The 19,905-nt window shown below is 42.2% G+C and overlaps 1 protein-coding gene and 1 pseudogene across 1 annotated transcript in view; both read right to left on the bottom strand.

Moving 5' to 3' along the window:
• The window catches only part of LOC127418625 (zinc finger protein 239-like), a 197,029-nt gene that overhangs the window by 31,840 nt on the left and 145,284 nt on the right, over positions 1-19,905 (bottom strand). The window lies entirely within an intron of this gene.
• The window catches only part of LOC127418563 (zinc finger protein 271-like), a 58,659-nt pseudogene that overhangs the window by 5,232 nt on the left and 33,522 nt on the right, over positions 1-19,905 (bottom strand).

The raw sequence follows: 19,905 nt of genomic DNA, 5'->3' as shown, positions 1-19,905 counted from the left end.
AATGATCTTTTGCCACCACCTGCTGGCTAAAATATGTAATGTCAAAAAAACAAAACAAAACATGTAAAAAAAAAAAATCAAACACTTGCTCTTATCACATATGCACTGCTCTTACACTTTAGTTTACAACGGCACGAACACAAGAGGAGTGATACACACAGTGAAACGTCTGAGTGCTGACGGTGTGAGACCATCAGTGCTCATGCAACGTCTCTCATCCAATCAGATTCGAGGACCGGAACTAACTGTTATACATATATATATATATATATATATATATATATATATATATATATATATATATCGTCATATCGCCCAGCCCAAGATACAGAATGAAAGCCATACGTGTTTAGAATAACATGAGGGTCAGTACATGCACCTTATTAAAAGACAACTGAGCACTAAAACTAAAATAAAAACAGCAGGGAACTTTTTAGTTTGACCTGTGAGTCTTTCTTGTGTCAAACTCGGACATAACAGAGGCTTGTCATAAAAATGTAACAACATTAAAGAAAGAAACATACCTGCAGGAATAAAATCATCATCATCTTCATCACTCTGTTGTTCCTCTGCTGTGGTTTCTTCTCTCATCTTCATCAGGTTCTTGCAGTCCAGTAGCTTCACTGAACACATCTTCACTAATGTCTGCAGCATCTGCTGTTCATCATCATCATCATCACTCTGTTGTTCCTCTGTTGTGTTTTCTTCTTTTATCTCCTCCTGCTTCACTTCAGTCTTCACTGGTGTCTGCAGCATCTGCTGTTCTCCAGCATGAATCACATCCACCTGCTCTCTCATGATGAACATCTGAACACAAAAACATCATCATTATAATGGACAGACATTAGGAGGAGCCTACCCCATGCAGGACGGGACTCAACTGGTGGCGGTGGAGTGGTGGAGGTTGCCGTGTTAGCACATTGAAACAGCAATGTGATAGATTGTGAGCAGACTCATAAAGCGATGGCTGACGTGATTGGCTGGGAGTTACCTAGCTAATGGTGTGATGATGTACAGCTGCTAGTCTTCCTGCTAGAACTACGCTGCGCTTACATTTCTGGTTGCTGCCGGTACGCTGCATGAGTGTTTGTAGCTTGCTAGCCTACTTAGCATTGCTTATTCTTATACGTTTGTCATTTTATCCTTTGCCATTTTACCACATGATTCGGGTTTTCTACTGTTTCAACTGCGTGTATTTTATGGCGCACACCCGTTTTTCTCTCTTTTTTCTTTTCCCGCTTGTCTACATTTCACATCTCGACTGCATGCATTTGTTTTCTCCACTGTGTTTTACACAGATTATTGCATCAATACCAAACATCTGCTGATCAGGAACCATATCGAACCTCATCAAACTCAAACCATAACAACAACAACAAACAAATAATTGTGAAAAGTTATGGCATGCACTCAAATTATTTCTTCCTACATATCATGCCACATGTTTACTATAGCTTCTTCCATCAGCAGTGAGGGATTCACATGTGATAAATGTAAGGAATTAGTCAGAACAGAGAAGGTTAATGAGTTTGAGACATGCATCCGAACACTAGTGGAGGTCAGTGAGAAAGAGAAGCTGGTAGATACTGTTTCGGTGTAGGTAGTATAGCGAGCAACACACACTTTGGTTCCGACTCTAGAGCCCCCGCAGCAGGGCGTTTGGGTGATGTCTTGGCAACATACTCGCTCAGCAAAGTGACACTACTCTCCCATTCCTGTTAGGGTTTCCAATTGATTCTCTCCACTCAGTGATGCATGGAGAATCATGTTGAAAGAGCCTTAATAACTGGTGATTCTATTGTAAAGAACATGGAAATAGAGACTCCAGCCACCATTATTAAATGCATTTCCGGGGCTCGAGTATCTGACATCAGATCAAATGTACAAATGCTGGCTAATGTTAAAAATAGATTTTCTAAAATTGTTATTCATGTCAGCACTAACAATGTCCAGCTTCGCCAGTTGGAGATCACTAAAGATAAAGTTAAAGAATTGTTTGAACTTGCAAAAATGATGTCAGACAATGTAATATGCTCTGGCCCCCTCCCTGCTTGTCGTGGTGATGAGGTTTATAGAAGATTAGAGTCACTGAATGGCTGGATGTCTGAGTGGTGTCCGGAGAACAGCACAGAATTTATAGACAGAAGAGTTTTGGGGTAGACCTGACCTGCTAAAGAGAGACGGCCTCCATACCTCCAGGGAAGACGATGATCTCCTCTGTAGTAAGAATTTTGTTTCTAGCCCTTATGGTTCAAGATTTATGGCACAAAATGTGATTTTTGTTTGTTTTGTTCCAAAATTATGAATACAAACACAAAGGTTCTTATTATAGTACCATCTAGTGTCTGAAGAATGTGTGTCTGTACGCCTGAGTATGTGGGGGGATTTGGAACCATCCTGCCAAGTTTGAAATCTCTACAACTTACGGTCTCTGATGCCCAGACACATTTAGGGCAGAAAAAAAATAAGAAGAAGAAAAAATATAGCCGCAAGCGGCAATCATCAGGGTCCAAGCACATGTCAATAAATAAACAATATAATCAGAATTGACAGAAATGATCCAGTGGATGCCAAATAATACAGATTGACAGAATAGATCCTCCTTAACCTAAATTTGCAGAAAATTGTGTACCAAAATTTTTAAGCTGTAAAACGCACATAAAGGAATCATAAAATTATCCATATGGCTTGGTTGAATCCATATCTTTTGTAGCAAAATAATACAAGAGTTATGGCATTAGGGTATATTGTTTGTTTTATTTGTTTTGTCTGAGTCAAATGAATGAAACCGGAAGTCTCTACTATGTTCTGGTGCAGAGATATATGTTTTGTTACTTGGTTGCTAGGGTAACCCCATCTGGTTGCTAGGCAGTTACCAAGGTGATACTCAAAAGGCTCCTTGCTACCCTGAGTCAAATGAACAAAGACGGAAGTCTCTACGTTGTTCTGGTGCAGAGATATGTGATTTGTTACTTGGTTGCTAGGGTAACCCCATCTGGTTGCTAGGCAGTTACCAAGGTGATACTCAAAAGGCTCCTTGCTACCGTGAATCCAATGAATGAAACCAGAAGTCTCTACGACATTCTGATCCTGAGATCCCCATCTAAGCATTTTGAATGGAAGTCAATGGGGTTTGGTTGCTAGGGTGCTCTAAATGATTGCTTAGGCATGGCTAAATAGTTTTCATGGTGATACTTGAAGAATGATCGCCCACCCAAGTTAAACAAGTCAGTTGTCATTTCTCTAGGACATTCTGATCCAAAGATATCATACTCATCCATTTTGAATGGAAGTCAATAGGGCTGGTTGCTAGGGTGCTATAAATGGTTGCTAGGGCGTGGCTAGCCAGTGACCAGAGAGATTCTTATTAGCTGATTACTAACCTGACTCAAAAGATCCAATCCTCTAGTGTCTACAAAATTTTGTTCTGAAGATATCCTTCTGAGCCATTTTGAATGGAAATCTATGGGGGTGGTTGCTAGGGTGCCGTAAATGGTTGCTAGGGCATGGCTACGCCATTTCCAAGATGATACCTAAAGACTGATTGGTAGCCCGAGTGAAATGAGCCTGCCCCTATGTCTCTACAACATTATGATTGGGAGATATGATCCTATAAAATTCATTGTCTTTTCATAGTAGGAAAAAAACTATAGTTTTCATGGGCAAGAGCCTTGCCATAGTATGCCTATGGGGCATTATTGGGCTGGTTTTAAGGAAGCATTGTACAGTTTTCGGACGCAGCCATATAGAAATGATACGAGACAGAAATGGGGATAATGGAAAAATAAACACATAATTCCAGACATATGTAAACATATCCCTAAAACAATGTGACAGTTAATCATGTCTGGCAACTTGACAAATATGTTTTCAATATTTTTAGGATATGTAAAAATTAAGGTGATATTTGTTTATCTATAATCATTTTGGAAATCACAGATTTATTTGGAAACCAACATTATAAAAGTCAGGAGACACTGTCAGTGTACAACATTTCTTCAAATAAATTTATATGCATTCATACACTTATGAAAGCCTTAGACTTAAAAGGATTTCTTATCCTGTGGCTCCCTCTGGTGGACAAAAAACAGTATTATAGCTTTCATGTTATTAGTATTACAGCTTTGCATTGAAATGGCTGATCATTTAAAATTAGCTGTTAGCCCCCCGTTCATCATAAATCCATGAAATTTAGTATGATTCCTCAGAATGTCCTGTTCTCCATATTTACACAATTTGAAGGAGTTCGAAAAAGTCAATTTTCCCGAAAATTCAAAATGACGGAAAAAGTTTATAGACGGAAATGAAATCGGAGATATACATTTTGTATCTCTACAACTTATGGTCTCTAGGCCCAGGCACTTTTAGGGCAGAAAAAAAAAATAATTAAAAAAATAATAACAAAATTGGAACAAATACAATAGGGTTCCTGCACCTTCGGTGCTTGGACCCCTAATTATTACAGATCATAGTTTGGATGCACTCTGTTTGACTGAAACCTGGCTTAAACTGGATGAATATATTAGTTTAAATGAATCTACTTTCTCAGGTTATTGTTATAAATATGAGCCTCATCTGAAGAGGTGTTTCTACAATTTACAGTGATTCTTTTTTTTTTTACTCAGAGGACAGGATTTAAGCTTAAGTCTTTTGAACTACTTATGCTTATTGTGACACCATCAGATATAAATACAAAATCTCTGTCGTCTTTTGCCCTTGCAACAGTATATAGATCTTCAGGGCTGTACTCAGATTTCCTTGGTGAATTTGCTAATTTTATATCAGATCTAGTAATTAATGTAGATAGAGCTTTAACTGTAGGTGACTTCAACATTCACATATATAATGAAAATGACACATTGGGATTAGCATTTATCGATATTCTCAACTCCTTGTAGTCAGACAAAATGTGACGGGACAAACTCTTCGCCATAATCATATGCTAGATTTCATTCTGACATATGGAGTTAATGTTGATACTATAGAAATTCTACCACAGAGCGATGACATCTCAGATCATTACCTCATCTCTTGTTTGCTGCGATCAGCTAATGTCACTCAATCTACACCACATTATCGTTCAGGTACAACTCTTCTTTCGACCACTAAAGAGAGCTTCACTAATAATCTTCCAGAATTGTCTCATACTCAGTAAGCCAAAAAGTCTAGAACAATATTGTGGCAGCGGGGGTGTGGTTGAGCGCCTGTCCGGAAAGAGAGAGAGTGGTAAGGGCGCTTACACCTGAGCTAAATTATGTCTAACACCTGTCTCTAATTCCAGTGAGCTTGGGGAGAGCGGCATATAAACAGCCATGCCACCGCCAAAAGGGCGAGAGAGTCTGAAACGAGAGAGCCTACAATGAACGTGGAGGCTGATTTGTTTATGTTTATGAGTTTGTGAAGCTGTAAAGCATTGAAGTGGCCAATTAAAAGCCTTACCTGAGTCTGGAAAAACCCGCTTTCCTGTGTCCTCCTTCTCTTCTGCTTGTGGAGTCTTTACACTGGTGCTGAAACCCAGGAATACGAAGTACACCCCATGGAGTCCTCCCAGGTGGCCGAGATCCTCCAGTCCCTCGCCAGCCTGCACCATTCCAACCAGCAATCCCTGCTTGAGCTTCGCCAAGACCAGGAACGACGGTTTTTTGAGGTCCTACATACTCAAGCAGAGGACCGGCTCGCGATCCAGAGCCTCCTCGGCCAGGAGAGAGAGCAAGCGGCAACCCCAGACCACTGCAACCAACTGCCTCCCCCCACACTCCTGAAAATGGGCATGGAGGATGATGCCGAGGCCTTCCTCGCTTTGTTTGAGAGGACCGCGGAGATCTGGGGCTGGCCACGTGACCAGTGGGCGGCCAGGCTCCTCCCACTACTGTCCGGGAAAGCCCAGCTTGCGGCTCAACAGTTACCGGCAGCTAATCTCCTGGCCTTTGACGACCTAAAAAAAATCTATCCTGCAATGGGTGGGTTGTAGCCCGGAGTAGTATCGCCAACTGTTCCGGACCTTGAAGCTGGGGAAGACTGCAGAGGACCACTTGGAGGTGTACCGGAGGGCGGAAGAGCCCTCCTCTCTCTCTCTCCTTCTCTTCCCCCCCCGTGTGTTCCCCCATCCCTCTCACTCTACTCTCTCCCCAGGGCCCATTCTTAGCTCCGCCACCAAGGCCAGTTCCTCACCTGAGGAGGTGGACACTGCCCCTTACCTCTACAGTGCCCCGCCGCTCTCCCCCTCAGGTGGAAGTGCCTGCCAACGCAGGTGCAGACGTGGCATCTGGGCCGGTCAGCTGGGGTTGCGGGGATCCAGGGCACTTCCGGGATGAATGCCCGGTGATGGAGCTGGGGACAGTGGTCTGGATCCCCGACGCCCCGCAGGCTGCCCCTGACCGAGCCGGAGCGTACCGGATACCGGTAAGAATCAAGGGGGGTACTCACCAAGCATTGGTGGACACAGGTTGTAATCAAACCACAGTTCACCAATGCTTGGTTCAATGCGGGGCACTTGACACAACCAAAAGGGTGAGGGTGAAGTGTGTGCATGGGGATATTCAGTTACCCTGTGGTGACCCTTGTGATTAAATTTCGGGGGACAAAACAGAGTGATGCAGGACGCTCAAACAAAGGAAGATACAACCCAGCTCTTGATACCGTGGAGCTGCCAGGAAATGGTGTTCCAGGCGGCTCATTATAATCCCATGGCAGGTCATCTAGGGGAAAGGAAAACACTGAACTGTCTAATAGCCCGTTTTTATTGGCCGGGCATTGGCGGCGATGTCGGCAGCTGGTGTGCAGCTTGCCGCGAATGTCAGCTGGTGAATCCGCCAGCCACCCCAAAAGCACCATTGCGCCCCTTCTGTTGATCGAGGTACCCTTCAGGAGAATTGGCATGGACCTTGTCAGGCCATTAGAACGGTCAGCATGCAGACATCGCTTTGTATTGGTCCTAAGGGACTATGCAAAGTGATATTCGGAAGCAGTGCCTCTGCGCAAAATCTCAGCACATAGTGTTGCGGAGGCACTCTTCAAAATAATTTCCCGGGTGGGGATTCCGAAAGAAATCCTCACCGATCAGGGCACAATCTTTATGTCACGGACACTGCGCAAGCTTTACGAATTATTGGGCATTAAATCAATCCGCACCAGCGTTTACCATCCACAAACAGATGGCCTGGTGGAGCGATTTAATAAAACCCTTAAAAATATGATTCGTAAGTTTGTGCATGAGGATGCTAGAAATTGGGACAAAGGGTTATTGGCAGATCCCCTTGACACCAATTTCCTGCAAAAAAACAGCTTTCTCCACACCGTTTGGATTCCGTTTGGTTTGTTTGGGGCCCTGGATACGTTTCAGCGTCTCATGGACCGAATCCTCAGACCGCATTCGGCTTACGCCGCTGCCTATCTAGACGACATTAGCATTTACAGTAATGATTTGCAGCGGCACATGCAGCACCTGAGGGCGGTTCTGAGATCGCTGCGACAGGCGGGGCTCACAGCAAACCCCAAGAAGTGCGCGATTGGGCGGGTGGAGGTAAGGTATCTGGGGTTCCACTTGGGTCATGGGCAGGTGCATCCCCAAATTGACAAGACTGCGGCAATTGTGACCTGCCCGAGACCCAAGACCAAAAAGGGGGTGAGACAGTTCCTGGGGCTGGCTGGCTATTACAGGAGGTTTGTGCCTAATTATCCGGACGTCACCAGCCTGATGACTGATCTCACTAAAAAGGGGGCTCCCGACCCAGTCCAGTGGACGGAGCAGTGCCCACAGGCGTTCACACAGATTAAAGCCGCACTTTGCGGGGGGTGGGGGGGCGCTTTTGCATGCACCTAATTTCTCTCTCCCTTTTCTGTTACATACGGACGCTTCAGACAGAGGGCTGGGGGCTGTATTCTCGCAGGTGGTGGAAGGGGAGGAGCGCCCGGTGCTGTACATCAGCCGTAAGCTCTCTTTGAGGGAAACAAAGTACAGCACCGTGGAAAAGGAGTGTCTGGCCATCAAGTGGGCAGTCCTCACCCTCCGGTACTACCTGCTGGGGCGGGCCTTCACCCTCTGCTCGGACCACACCCCACTCCAATGGCTCCACCGCATGAAGGATACCAACACGCGGATCACCCATTGGTATCTGGCTCTCCAGCCCTTTAAATTCAAGTTGGTCCACAGACCGGGGGCGCAGATGGCTGTCGCTGACTTCCCTTCCAGAAATGGGGGATGGGGGAGTGGTAGACAGGCCAGATGGCTCCCTGGCCTGAGTCGGGAGGTGGGGATATGTGGCAGCGGGGGCGTGGTCGAGCGCCCATCCGGAGAAAGAGAGCGGTAAGGGCGCTTACACATGAGCTAAATTATATCTAACACCTGTCTCTAATTCCAGTGAGCTTGGGGAGAGCGGCATATAAACAGCCACGCCACCGCCAAAAGGGCGAGAGTATGTGGAGGCTGATTTGTTTATGTTTATGAAGCTAATGTGTTTACCTATGTGAAGCTAATGAGTTGAGTGCCTACGTGCCTCTGAGACTGAGTTTGTGAAGCTGTAAAGCATAGAAGTGGCCGATTAAAAGCCTTATCTGAGTCTGGAAAAACCTGCTTTCCTGTGTCCTCTTTCCCTTCTGCTTGTGTAGTCTTTACAGATATAATAACAGAAAACATAAATACAGTCTTCTCTAGCACTCTCTCTAGTGTTGTCCCCCTTCAATTAAAGGAATAGTTCACCCAAAAATGAAAATTTGCTGATAATTTACTCACCCTCAGGCATCCCAGATGTATCTGAGTTTCTTTCTTCATCAAAACAGAATTTAAGACTTTTAGGATTTCATTTCAGGCCTCCTCCTCTAAACAATGCAAATGAATGTCCTCCATTTTCTGATGTTTACATTATTTTTTTTAATTATTATTTGAAAATGATTTTATATTTTATATTGTTTTGAAATTGTTTTGGACTGTTTTGGTTTGTGAACAGCACTTGGTCTGTGCTCTGTGCAAGTTTCTATTGTAAACAATGATGCGCTTCTTGACTCCTCCTCCACGGGACGCGTCACCTTACCAATGTGCTTATATCTTCCCTCTCATGAGCACACGTCACAGAGATGGAAGCAAACATTTGTAGTTAAAAAGTATATAAGTATTGTTTGTTTCTCAAAATAATCAATCGTTTGCATTCAGAAGAACTTTATTTGTCGACTGGAGTTGTGTGGATTATTTTGATGCTCCCTAAATATGCATTTTGGACCATCAGAAAATAGAGAACATTCACTTGCATTGTTTAAAGGAGGAGGCCTGAAATGTTTTGATGAAGAAAGAAACTCAGATACATCTTGGATGGCCTGTGGGTGAGTAAATTATCAGCAAAATTTTAACTATTCCTTTAAAGAAAATTGCCTGCACCATGGTACAATGATCACACTCATCCTCTCAAGAGCAGCTCAGAAAATGGAGCACAAGTGGAAGAATACAAAATTATAGTTATTTCACAGTGCATGGAAGGATAGTGTCTGTAGCTACAGACAGGCACTAAAAGCTGCCAGGTCAGCATATTTTAGCAAACTCATAGAAAATAACCACAACTATCCTAGGTGTTTATTCAGTACTGTGGTGACACTGGTTAGGAATAAAGCATCGACTGAACCAGATATTCTGTCACTGCAAATTAGGTCTGACTTCATGAATTTCTTTACTGATAAAATGTAAATATACAGAAATAAAATTGGAACTATGCAATCAACTGTCACAGCACCTTAGAAAACATCTCAAAACAGTTTTCTTATTGAGCAAATTAAATCCTTCGCTGTCATAAATCATGAAGAGCTAACAAAAATATCAAAAAATCAAAAGCCACAGCATGTATGTTAGATTCAATACCAACTAAGCTCTTAAAAGAGGTATTCCCTGTAATCTCAGAACCTCTTCTTAATATTATTAACTCCTCACTATCCATAGGACATGTCCCAAGAAACTTTAAAATGGCAGTTATCAAACTGTTATTGAAGCCACAGCTTGATTCTGAAGAATTGGCTAATTATAGACCAATTTCAAATTTACCATTTATGTCGAAAATACTAGAAAAGGTAGTGTCCTCCCAACTATGTTCATTTATCCAGAGAAATGGTATATTTGAACAATTTCAGTCAGGATTTAGGCCCCATCACAGTACAGAGACTGCAATTATTAGAGTTACAAATGACTTTTGTAAACGAGGAATTGTCAAATCAAACAAAAGTATGGAGTGCCATAGGGATCAGTTTAGGGTCTCTGCTTTTCTCCTTATAAATGCTTCCCCTGGGAGATATTATCAGGAATCATGGAATAAGGTTCCACTGTTATGTCAATGATACCCAACTTTATATTTCTTCTAAAGCCAACGAAAATTCACAATTCTCCAATTTAGCAGAGTGTATCAATGAAATCAAAGATTGGATTGCCAAACATTTCCTTCTAATCAATTCCGACAAAACAGAGGTGATGCCAAAAAATTAACTAATGCGTTAATGACCTCAAGCCTAGATTATTGTAATGTTCAACATCCTAGGAGGATGTCAAGCAAGTTCAGTAAATAAACTTAAATTAGTTCAAAATGCAGCTGCCAGAGTGCTGACTAGAACCATGAAATATGATCATATTAGCCCCAATTTATTGTCGTTACATCGGCTACCTGTCAAATTTCGTATTAATTGTAAAATTCTGTTAACTACATACAAAGCTTTGAATTGTCTAGCTCCACAGTACTTAAGTGACCTTCTGACACGCTATATTCATCACATTCATTATGATCATAAAATTGTGGCTTGTTAATAGTTCCTAGAATTTCAAAATCCACAAAAGGAGGTAGACCCTTTTCCTATTTGGCTCCTAAAGTATGGAATAGTCTCCCCAACACTGTTCGGGACGCATACACACTCACTCAGTTTAAGTCTAGATTAAAGACTCATCTATTTAGCCAGGCATTCACCTAATTTATCCATCAACTCACAATTAGGCTGCTTTAGATAAATCTGCAGGAACCAGAAACATCTATCATGATCGATAACTCTGGATTCATATCCCGAGGTTACCAGAGCCAGACAGATCCAGCTCCATTCCTGTTTGGTGTTGGAGTCCACTGCTATGCGTCTCTGAGTGATGATGACTAAATGCACCCAGTGCTTGCCAGACATCACTTCACTCTTTTACGATGGACTTCAGAGGATGAACTGATGCCAACTCACCCCACCGAAATGACCTGTCGGTTAAACGGAGATGCACCTCATTGATCTCTGCCTGCATCACCTTTGTCTATTGATGGAATACACTCTTGAAAATAGCCTTACACTCTTGAAAATAACAAAAGCCTTCATCAGCCAACTAACAAAGGACAATGCATCCATGTGAACTTCTGCAGTTAATCCAGGATGGACTTCAAAGACATTAGTCATTAATCTTACAGTTCATAAAAACTCTTCTTTTTCTTAACACTTACTTAGTTTACTAATCTTAAACCATGACCTGCACTGCACATAAATAACTAATATTGGCATTATATTCATGCTGGTTAGCCAGAGGGTATCTGGCCCCCATAGTGAGCCTGGTTTCTCCCAAGGTTACTTTTCTTCATTAACCAACATCTATGGAGTTTTGTGTTCCTTGCCACAGTCACCTTCAGTTTGCTCACATGGGTTCTAAATACAGTTATTATTTAATTTTTATACACAATTTACAATCATATTTAATCAAACCACACAATGATCACTCTAAGACTTTATAGATATTACGTTTTTGTTAATGCATGATTTTCTGTAAAGCTGTTTTGAAATGATGTGTGTTGTGAAAAGAGCTATACACATAAAAATGACTTGACTCTCTATCAATTAGACAGATCATTAGTTTGCACTTCCTTCCTTCGGACCTCAAATTTTGGTCTCCGTTACTAAATCACTGGAACAGAATTTCACTTTTCCATAACAAAAACCCTGAAGCCTCAGACTACAAGTCCTTTTTCAAGGACGCGTGCCCTCCGAAGGTCTCGAGGCTACTTTATAGGAACACGGTTCGCAGTGAAATGGCCAGACTAATTCCTCACTCTCACACTCGGCTCCCCTCCATCCGCATTTTCGAAATTTACCCCATCGTCATTGCCAACGTATTATGGGTTCCCCTCTGGGCATGCAAATGTGTCATCGTTTTGCAACAATACCATTGCCGTTGTGATCATCTAAAAGGCGGTCCTCCTTCAGGTTCATAATGCCCCTACTGGGATGTTCGACACGGCAGAGCATAAACTGCAATTAATATTCTCAGCCGAGCAAATTCCCGGGTTTTTCGATTCAATCGCTGACTCTCTCATTTCCAGGAGTTTCATCTACTATGTCCCTATGCCAGTTTACTTCCCATCCCCTGCAGCACCTCTCAGACCCTCTGCCGTACTAAGCCCTTCACTCCTCCCCCTTTTAGATTCCGCTAAAAATCATGAGAAAGGACTCCACAACCGCTGCTCATCAAGGACGATAAGAATCCACAATCAAGACGCTTGGCTGCTGGCCTTCCTCATCATACCAGAATATATTTGATCCAACTCTCAAATCATCACACACGCTCAACTCTCCATCAGCCGTAAGTTTCATGCTCTCTGGTGGTGGCCTGGGCCACTCACTACTTTATCCACACCCTCTATTTCACATTATCAAATTCAAGCATGTCTATCCTCCAGCAAGGATATTTTATAATTATATCCGCCCCCTCTTCACCAGGGCTTCCACAATCCCAAGCATGGTTTTCATTCACATAAGTACTGCACATCCTAGCTCTTCCTATCGAAGGGCTCATAAGCAAACGCTGTTAAGATATTCCACATACAACGTCTGCCCTCGTCAGAAGGCTCATAATCAAACGTTCTTTATCTTTCAATAAAGGGCATTGCACAACAACGTCACCCTTATCGTGGGGTTTTAGGCTACATTATTCATCTTTTGGCAAAGATATTCCACAAACAACATCTGTCCTCTCCAGAGGGCCCTTAATCAAATGTTGTTTATCTTTCAACAAAGGGTATTGCTCAACAATGTTGCCCTTACTGTGGGGCTTTATGCTACGTTATTCACTTCTGGAAAAGATATTCCACAAACAATATCTGTCCTCGTCAGATGGCTCATAATCAAATGCTGTTTATCTTTCAACAAAGGGTATTGCACAACAACGTCGCACTTATTGCAGGCTTTATACTACATAGTTCACATTTGGCAAAAATATCCCACATACTATGTATTCCACTAACAACGTATTCCCTCATCAAGGGCTCATAATCACACATTGTATATCTTTCAACAAATGCTACTACACAGCGTCGCCCTCATCGCGGAGCTTCATGCTACATCCTTCATCCCCTGGCAAAGATATCGCAAAAGCAACGGTCACCCTCATCGGAGGGTTCACAATTAAACGCCATCCACATCTTTTATCAATCGCCCTTGTCAAAGGGCTTATACTATATGTTAATTTTCTCCAGCAAAGGGATCGGACAACAATGTCGCCCCATCACAGGGCCAGAATAAACGTTGTCATCTTCTGACAGATATCACGCAATTAACGTCACCCTCATCTGAGGGTTCATAATCAAACGTATAAACCACATCGCTCGTACAACCATCCTCGTTGGAGGGCGCACACCATATGTTATTATCATGAGCAAAGGGATCGCACAACAATGTCACCCCATCACAGGGCTTAAATGAAACTTTGTCCATTCTCCAACAGACATCACACAATTAACATTCACACTTGTCAGAGTGTTCATAATCAAACGCATAAACCACATCGCTTATACAACCGCCCTCGTTGGAGGGCTCATACCATACATTAACTATCTTCAGCAAAACAATGCACAACAATGTTGCCCCATCACTGGGCTGAAACGAAACGTCGCCCATCTTCTGACAGATATCACAAAACTAATGTTCACCAGCATTGGAGGGCTCATAATCAAACATCATCCATCGCTCATACAACCTCCCTCATCAGAGGGCACATATCATATGTTAACTATCTTCAGCAAAGAGATCATTCAATTACGTCGCCCTCACCACAGGGCTCAAACGAAACGTTGACCATCTCTGACAGATAACAAACAATTAACGTTCATATGCAAGCATGGCTATCTTCAAGCAAGGATATCACACGAACCATGCCCCTTTATCATATGAGTAAAGGCTTCTTTCTGGCATCTCGACCATGCAGCTAATTTTTGTTCAAGTATCGTCATATTGTGCTCCTTGAAACAACCACTTCCAGAGCAGCCTGTATTTCTCCTGAGGTTACCTGTGGGTTTTTCTTTGTATCCCGAACAATTCTTCTGGCAGTTGTGGCTGAAATCTTTCTTGGTCTACCTGACCTTGGCTTGGTATCAAGAGATCCCCGAATTTTCCACTTCTTAATAAGTGATTGAACAGCACTGACTGGCATTTTCAAGGCTTTGGATATCTTTTTATATCCTTTTCCATCTTTATAATGTTCCATTACCTTGTTACGCAGGTCTTTTGACAGTTCTTTTCTGCTCCCCATGGCTCAGTATCTAGCCTGCTCAGTGCATCCACGTGAGAGCTAACAAACTCATTGACTATTTATACACAGACACTAATTGCAATTTAAAAAGCCACAGGTGTGGGAAATTAACCTTTAATTGCCATTTAAACCTGTGTGTGTCACCTTGTGTGTCTGTAACAAGGCCAAACATTCAAGGGTATGTAAACTTTTGATCAGGGCCATTTGGGTGATTTCTGTTATCATTATGATTTAAAAAGGAGCCAAACAACTATGTGATAATAAATGGCTTCATATGTTCACTATCCTTAAATAAAAGACAGTTTTTTTTGCATGATCAGTCATATTTTCAAAATCAATGCCAAAATTTCACAATTTCTGCCAGGGTATGCAAACTTTTGAGCACAACTGTACATCAGACAATAATGAGCTTCTTTTACAGTCATTAACACTAGAACTACCGGAATTCTATAACTACTAGAATGGCCATAGCGGTCATTCTGACCGTTCATACTAGACTGGACTGAATGTCATTTTTGTCATGTCATATTTACATTCGAAGCTTCTATTGAGGTTTTAGAATGAAGCTTTTAATGTCTGCCGTCATATTTTATGACGTCATCACCCTAAAAAATTTAAAAATCCTCAAACAAAATCCTCAGTTTTTGTAAAATAGAATAATATGGATTAAATGGAACACTGAGTGCCAAGCGAATGCAGATAGGCCTACATAATATGATCATTTTTGTAATATATAATAGCGTAAGAGCTGCTAGACTGCCCCAGAAGGTGCGTGCCTCGCTTTGTGTCTGGCAAGCGGGAGAGCAAAGTTTTTTCACCGCAGTGAAAATTTTGTTTTTGGAAGTCTAAACGCCAACAAACATGGATTGAAGCAGAATATTTCGCTAGATAAAAACATGCTGTGAATTTAGGAAATGATTACATCTAACTTTTTTCAATACATTTTGACTTTTGGACTTTAAAACCCTCTGGAGTTTGGATCGGGGCCTAGGTAGCTTAGTGGTAAAAGATGCTGGCTACCACCCCTGGAATTCGCTAGTTTGAATCCAGGGCGTGCTGAGTGACTCTAGCCATGTCTCCTAAGCAACCAAATTGGCGCGGTTGCTAGGGAGGGTAGAGTCACATGGGTAACCTCCTCGTGATAATGTGGTTCGTTCTCGGTGAGTTGAGCATGGATGCCGCGGTGGATGGCATGAAGCCTCCACACACGCTATGTCTCCATGGCGACGCGCTCAACAAGCCATGTGATAAGATGCGGAGGTTGCAGATCTGCCGTGGAGGCAGGGTTCGTTCTCCACCACCCAGACTGAAGCGAATCACTACACGACCACGATGACTTAAAGCACATTGGGAACTGGGCATTCCAAATTGGAAGAAAAAGGGGAGAAAATCCAAAAAAAAAAATATATATATATGTTTGGATCACACGAATCAGAAACAATCCTATGCAGCCACCACTTTATGGATCTGTTATGTTAGGATAGGTAATAATAAACATCAGGACATGAAATTGAAATTCTAATGAATGTGAAAATTTATTAGTTCATCGACAACCACAGAACCTGCTATTGTAGCTAATTACAGATACAAATTTGATTATTTATATTCTATTATTTTCTTTGTAAAATAAAAACAAATCTTAGGATATAATAACTTATAAAAACATTACCAATATGCATTTCAATGCATGGTAAAAACCTTTGTGGACATGTATGAAACACATATAGGCCTAACCCAAAATGGCCAAAACAGTTAATAAAGAATATGAAAATTCACTAAACTGTGGGAAAACGAACTGATTTAGAGAGCAATGTTTGTTTTACAGTGAGCAAAACTATCATGCTGTAAAATTATAATGAAAATATCATACTGTAAAATCATAATGAAAATATCATGCTGTAAAATCATAAAGAACGCATTCACCTATAAGTGAGCTCACGTGAACAAGGCATCTAGATGTTTTGGGGACAAACACCGCGCATCATTCACTGACGCTTGTGGATCGATGACTCAGTCAACACAGGTAATCTCTACCTTCCATGTGCAGCTCCCACACACTGTCTTGTGACATTTGTCACAAGTGTCCTTTGTTTTGTTTTTCTTGCAGTTTCTCTGCACTTGGCACTGCCTTCTCCTCTCCATCTGCAGCTGCTCCTGCCTGGGTCCTGGCTCTCGCACCATCAGCTGTGTGGCTTTTGCTCTCGTGTGGCCGGAGCAAAGTTCATTTGCCAGTCGCATTATGAAGTTCCTCCGTGACATTCTCTCATTTGTGCATTTCTTGAACAGGATAGAAACATTTAAATCGCAGCCAGGTCAAGGATATTATAAAACACAGCCACTGGCCATCTACGTGTGGGTGCTTTCACTGAGTATTTCCTTGCCATTTGATCTAGCACATCTACTCCGACCTTGGTTCTGTTGTAGTATGTGACTGTCTCTGGTTTAGCCTTTTGGCCACTTGTGATGGCAACAGCTGTGTGGACAGTGCTGAGAATGCAGACGTTTTTCCTTTTTTTGCACTGATAGACTGTGAGCGTTGCATTGTCACTTCTCAGCACCTCTGTGGTCAACAGCGCCCTTTGCTCCTTTATGCATGTGGGGAGCTCTCGTCTGCTCTTATTCACTGTGCCAACGAGGCTGGTTTCTTGGCCTGTAGTGCCTTGGCCAGTTCGAGGGAAGTAAAAAAGTTGTCAGTGATGATGTTCCTCCCCTTCCCCAGGTAAGGCTCAACTATTTTCAGCACCACACTGTCTCCGAGTCGCTGCCCTGGCCTCCGCGACTCGTCTTTGCCCAGATATGGTGAACCATTCACCATATATTTGGTATCGACGTCAGCAGCGAGCCAGAACTTTATACCGAATTTTTTGGGTTTGCTTGCTATATACTGGATGAAGTTGCACCTTGCTTTTATTGGAAAGAGCTGCTCATCAACAGTTATGTCGGCACCGGGCTTGTAGCAAGCGATGCTGTTCTAGACAAATTTCTCCCAAACCTCGGTCACCAGGGCAAACTTGTTCTCTTGCAGGCGTGTGCATCTGGTCTACTTTTTATCGAAACGCAGGAATCGTATTATTTCCTGGAATCTGTTTCGGGACATGGTCTCCTTGAAAAATGCATAGCCCCAGTCGGCCGAACAAAAGCTCGCAAAGTCCATGCCTTTTCCATCTTATTGTGCGTCTGTGTAGAGGCTTGTGTAGGAAAGGAATGTGCTCACATATAGTAAACTGCTCTCATGACTGCTGAAAAAATATATGGTGAGGTTTCTACACAGGTGTCTCCTATCCACTTCTTAAAATATACAGACTGGTGGCAAGAATAGGGTGATGGATAATGGTGACATGTATGGAATGTATTAGCCACACCTTGGTAGATCATATATAAGCAGGAAGGAACACAGTTGCTGGAGTTCCTCTGCAGACTGACTCGGCTTTGCTATCTCTGATAATAAAGTCTATCTTCTGGCATCAAAACCCCAAGATTTTGAGAGTGATTCTTCACAAAAATAGGCAGAAGCCACAATAAATTGGTGTCAGAAGTGGGATTGGAAAGGAGCAGAAGGGTGAAATATCACAGCAGGTGGACTGGACAGGCAACACAGAGAAAGGTGGCCACCTAAAAAGGTAAGCATTTTTGCTTGTAATTAGTTTGTGTTGCTTGCCAGAGTTTGCCCGTGGTGGTAAGGACACTCAAAAAGCTCCTCCAAATTTAAAGAGCAAAAAAAATAAATAAATAAATAAATAAAAAAGACTAAAAGGGTTTTGATTCCAGAAGAAATAATTGCATGTAATGATCTGTTTTTACTGTTAAGGGGGCCTAGGTGGATAACAGTGAATGAAAGCAGATAAAGTTTAAAAAGTCAGGTAGGCAAAATCACAGGTTTTTGACCAGGTAGGCAAATCCTGCAATTATCTGTTTTTACTGTTAAGAGGGCCTAGATGGATAGCAGTAAATGAAACCAGATTAGTTTTTTTTTGTTTTTGGGGGGGGTTTTTTCCCTTTTTTTTGGAATGCCCAATTCCCAATGTGCTCTAAGTCCTCGTGGTCGCATAGTGATTCGCCTCAGTCCGGGTGGCGGAGGACGAATCCCAGTTGCCTCCACGTCTGAGACAGTCAACCCGCGCATCTTATCACGTGGCTTGTTGAGCGCGTTGCCACGGAGACATAGTGCGTGTGGAGGCTTCACGCCATCCACGCTCAAGTCACCATGCGCCCCACCGAGAACAAACCACATTATAGCGACCACGAGGAGATTACCCCATGTGACTCTACCCTCCCTAGCAACTGGGCCAATTTGGTTGCTTAGGAGACCTGGCTGGAGTCACTCAGCATGCCCTGGGATTCGAACTAGCGAACTAGCAAACTCCAGGGGTGGTAGCCAGCGTATTTTACCACTGAGCTACCCAGGCCCCAAACCAGATATAGTTTATAGAAGATGGGTAGGCATGAATCACAGGTTTTTGACTGGGTAGACAGAAATCCTGTAGGTCACCTAAGAGAGGTGGTAGAATAGTTGTGTTTTAGAATTATAGTATTTTTTGAGAGCTCTGTGTTTATAATGGCCTTGTGTTTGTAAAAAGTGTGAAAGTTTCTGTGTCTGTGAAAGTGTTTGTGTCTGTGTTTGAAAGTGTGTGAAGTGTGACTGAAGTGTGATTGCGTATGGAAGTGTATGACTGAGTACAACTATGAGCCAAGTAGAGGGACTGGAATGTATGATGCATCCTTAAAATAAAAGGAACACAGAGTGTATGTTACATGAGTCCTATAAATAAGGGAACAAGTGTGAATTTGAATGTAATATGAGCCCTAAAAATTTAAATTAAAGGGATATGATGAATGGAGTAAATATTGTCTAATAAATAAGGTTTGTCTTTTATATGTTGAATGGATGTTGTGAAAATTTGGAAAGGAATTTCCTTTGTTAACACAGAGAAAACTAAAAACGTTCTAAGATATTGGCTTTGTAAGTTGTTTAGCCATTCTTCAAATTGTAGAATTTGTGATCCAGATAGAGAGACTCAGCTTTTGCTGCGTAACTAATGAGGAGTATATATGCAACTTACAGCAAAGAAAATTTATTTAGGCCTATTTTCAACCTTCCATCAATATATGAGGCAGAAGAGATCTGATTATTAGAGGCAAAGAGGGCACTAAAAAATTATTTTGGTTGTATAGTAACAGTGAAAAACGGTGAGACAACACAGCTGTAAAAAAAATGTGCATGAAAGCAAAAAGTCACATTTGTCTTAGCTGGCTGGACAAAATGTAGTCTTGGGCTGTTCTTTTCATGCCACGAAAGAAGCCTGATGTAAGATTAACTAAACTGAGAAAGAGCAGCTATTCTTGGACGTGTGCCAGATCATAACTCCTAAACTAGACTGTAGCATAAAGATTTA

Source organism: Myxocyprinus asiaticus, chromosome 28, assembly GCF_019703515.2.
Source record: "Myxocyprinus asiaticus isolate MX2 ecotype Aquarium Trade chromosome 28, UBuf_Myxa_2, whole genome shotgun sequence".
In the NCBI taxonomy this organism is placed as follows: domain Eukaryota; kingdom Metazoa; phylum Chordata; class Actinopteri; order Cypriniformes; family Catostomidae; genus Myxocyprinus; species Myxocyprinus asiaticus.
This window is presented reverse-complemented; position numbering and strand designations above follow the sequence as displayed.